The following is a 4,614-nucleotide window of genomic DNA, read 5'->3' as shown; positions in this document are numbered from 1 at the left end:
TATAAATAAATACACACTAAATATATATATATATATATATATATATATATATATATATATATATATATATATATATATATATACATACGTACATATATACCGATATTTGTATATATACTGTATATATATATATATATATATATATATATATATATATATATATATATATATATATAAATATATATATATATATATATATATATATATATACATATACATACATATGTATATATATATGTATATATACTGTATATATATATATACATATATATATATATATATATATATATATATATATATATATATATATATATATATATATATACACACACACACATATATATATATATATATATATATATATATATATATATATATATATATATATATATATATACACGACAGAATATATTTTATTACTTTATACTTGAATGTTTTTTATTAATCTTCATTTTGAATAATCCCCCTTAGGGTTTGTCTAGTACCATATCTTTTTGTACAGTCTACAGGATATGTCTTTTGACTTCTCCCTGATTGCTTATAAAGTTATATAATCTACAGGATATGTTTTTTTACTTCTCCCTGATTGCTTATAAAGTTATATAATATACGTGAGTCCACAACTTGTAATAATATATTCCTCATCTAAAAAGTAGGTATTGAATCTTAATATTGCCCTGACTTCATTTAACGTTTCATTAACAACATAAAAAAAAAATTTACGTTTTACATATGTGAAAAATAGTATTAATCTATAAATGGTACATATACATATATATGCTCATTTGTTTACACACATCTCAGTAAACACGCAAGTAATTATTCGAAACGTACATAATAATTTGCATTATATTATTATCGTAACGAAATCTAGACATATAAAGTATTTATTCTTGTGTTCACACAGATGTCAGTAAACACGCAAGTAATGATTCAAAATGTCCATAAGAATTTGCATTAAATTATTACTGTAAGTAATTAAATATGAATATGGATAGAGGTAAGTGAATTGCTCTTTTGTTGGTTACACACACATATACAGAAAGAAAAACTAAGAGAAAAGTTTTATGAAGGACTGAGAGGGAAGAAGGAGAAGAAATTTCTTATTTGTTTGTTTTCCATTTTGCAGATGACTTTTAGATAGCATTGAAGAAGAGAAGACTCCCTTAATATGCAAATAAATTCTTAGTTCAAACCTTTAATAACATACTTTGGAAAAGTCTGAGCCCTTAATTACTTTTCTCCTCCTCACATCATTAAGCTTTAGGGAATGTTGATAATTAAGGTGAAATATTTTTATTGGTTTTATATGGCACTAATAAACTTGAGTCATGTTAATTAAAAGTAAAATAATCCCCTTGATTATATATTTTCCCATACAGCACTTTACTTACTCTAAGTAAATTGTTTTATTGATGGAATTTTCAAAAGAAGGTTTACTATTCAACACTTTTTTTATCTGGCTGTCTGCCTCTATGTCTGTCAGTCTGTCTGACCAAAGACCATCTATCCTTATATAATAACCTATTGATAAACTAAGGTTAATTTTCTGTTCAATCAACATCCATAGTTGTGTATATTCAGTTTGTTATTCTGAAGCAAGATAATTGTAAACATGTTCAGTAAAGGAAAATGGAAAATTAAACAATTGAAGAGAACTAAAAGATTAGAGAATTGAACAAGATAATGTAACAAAAAGGAAATAGAATAGTTGTGACATTTGAATAATTGATAAATCCTAATAATCAATTGAAATGTTGGTGCAGAATTTCTATCGGCATATTAGAATTTCTACACTACTATATTCGAGGCTTCCACTTAAAATCACTGTTCCCGAGCAAGTTACAATTCAGTGTAAGAAATATTTTCCTTGATATCATTTGCACTTAAAACCAATTATTTTCATTTTCCTATGGTACATTTTAGTTCCTTACGTTTATGACAAAGCCCAATTAATTCAGAAGTGAGAGCAAAACTTCAAAATTACAGTAACATTAAATAGTATGAAGTGACTAGTATGTGTATAGTATATTGGGAAACTTCTAGTTTCAGAATTTGCAAGCAAAATACCCTAAAGTTTCTCTAGTTGGGTAAGGGGGCATGAGGAATGGTGGCATTGCTAATAACAAGGTATAGGAAGTTTAGGTATCTTTGGATCAATTGTTCTTAAAACCTATTTACGTTCGACGAGGATGGGATTCGAACCCACGCAGGGAGACCCTATTGGATTAGCAGTCCAACGCCTTAACCACTGGGCCACCTCGTCTCATGAGAATACGTCTGTTCTTTAATAAAACTCATAATTCTTATACATGGAAGTTAATGATATTTTTATAAGAAGGTACTTGAAATTTATGTGCAAATTAGCTACTTATTACAAACTGTATGATCTTACTTTGTTCCACAAAGAACATGGAAACATAAGTAAAAGGTCATGAAAATATATCTTTTAAAATAGTATCCTCACATTAATTGGTTAACGAAATTAGAAAAAATATTTAATTGCATAATTTATATATATATATATATATATATATATATATAGATAAATATATATATATATTTATATATATGTATATTTATATATATATAAATATATATATATATATATATATATATATATATATATATATATACATATATATATATATATATATATATATATATATATATATATGTATATATATATATATATATATATATATATATATATATATATATATACATATATATATACATATATATATATATATATATATATATATATATATATATATATATATATATATATATATATATGTATGTATATATATACATATATACACACACACACATATATATATATATATATATATATATATATATATATATTATTACTATTATTATTATTATTACTATCCAAGCTACAACCGTAGTTGGAAAAGCAAGATGCTATAAGCCCAGGGGCTCGAACAGGGAAAAATAGCCCAGTGAGGAAAGGAAATAAGGAAATAAATAAATGAAGAGAACAAATTAACAATAAATCATTCTAAAATAAGTAACAACGTCAAAACAGACATGTCATATATAAACTATTAACAACAAAAAAAACAAATATGTCATAAATAAACTATAAAAAGACTCATGTCCGCCTGGTCAACAAAAAAGCATTTGCTCCAACTTTGAACTTTTGAAGTTCTACTGATTCAACTACCCGATTAGGAAGATCATTCCACAACTTGGTCACAGCTGGAATAAAACTTCTAGAGTACTGCGTAGTATTGAGCCTCGTGATGGAGAAGGCCTGACTATTAGAATTAACTGCCTGTCTAGTATTACGAACAGGATAGAATTGTCCTGGGAGATCTGAATGTAAAGGATGGTCAGAGTTATGAAAAATCTTATGCAACATGCATAATGAACTAATTGAACGACGGTGCCAGAGATTAATATCTAGATCAGGAATAAGAAATTTAATAGACCGTAAGTTTCTGTCCAACAAATTAAGATGAGAATCAGCAGCTGAACACCAGACAGGAGAACAATACTCAAAACAAGGTAGAATGAAAGAATTAAAACACTTCTTCAGAATAGATTGATCACTGAAAATCTTGAAAGACTTTCTCAATAAGCCTATTTTTTGTGCAACTGAAGAAGACACAGACCTTATATGTTTCTCAAAAGTAAATTTACTGTCGAGAATCACACCTAAAATTTTGAAAGAGTCATACATATTTAAAGAAACATTATCAATACTGAGATCCGGATGTTGAGGAGCCACCGTCCTTGGCCTACTTACAATCATACTTTGAGTTTTGTTAGGATTCAACTTCATACCCCATAATTTGCACCATGCACTAATTCTAGCTAAATCTCTATTAAGGGATTCACCAACCCTAGATCTACATTCAGGGGATGGAATTGATGTAAAGAGAGTAGCATCATCTGCATATGCAACAAGCTTGTTTTCTAGGCCAAACCAGATGTCATGTGTATATAGTATGAAAAGTAATGGGCCAAGAACACTACCCTGTGGAACACCGGATATCACATTCCTATAATCACTATGGTGCCCATCAACAACAACTCTTTGAGATCTATTACTTAGAAAATCAATAATAATGCTAAGAAACGACCCACCCACTCCCAACTGTTTCAGTTTGAAAACAAGGGCCTCATGATTAACACGGTCAAAGGCAGCACTAAAATCAAAGCCAATCATACGAACTTCCCGACCACAATCAAGGGATTTCTGTACAGCATTGGAGATTGTAAGAAGGGCATCACATGCTCCAAGGTCTTTACGAAAACCAAATTGCAAACTAGGGAGTAGATGATTACCTTCAGCAAACCTATTAAGACGTTTTGCCAGAAGACGTTCAAAAACTTTAGATAATATGGGAGTTATGGAAATTGGGCGGTAATCAGTGGGACTTGAGCTACCACGAACACATTTACATAGAGGAGTAACATTACCAATTCTCCAACTAGTGCTAAAAGCTCCTCTTCTTGCTAACTTGCGCAAAATAACAGATAACCTTGGAGCTAAGAAATCTGCTGTCTTTATAAAAAACAAAGGAAAAATACCATTTGGGTCTACACCTCCATAAGCATCAAGGTCCACCAACAGAGCTT

At 28.5% G+C, this 4,614-nt stretch overlaps 1 non-coding gene across 1 annotated transcript; it reads right to left on the bottom strand.

Moving 5' to 3' along the window:
* Positions 1–2,184: 2,184 nt before the first annotated feature.
* On the bottom strand, positions 2,185–2,266 carry TRNAS-GCU (transfer RNA serine (anticodon GCU)). The gene has a single exon. It is a non-coding gene; the product is annotated as a tRNA-Ser (tRNA).
* Between the last annotated feature and the right edge of the window lie 2,348 nt (positions 2,267–4,614).

Source organism: Palaemon carinicauda, chromosome 2, assembly GCF_036898095.1.
Source record: "Palaemon carinicauda isolate YSFRI2023 chromosome 2, ASM3689809v2, whole genome shotgun sequence".
Lineage (NCBI taxonomy): Eukaryota > Metazoa > Arthropoda > Malacostraca > Decapoda > Palaemonidae > Palaemon > Palaemon carinicauda.
This window is presented reverse-complemented; position numbering and strand designations above follow the sequence as displayed.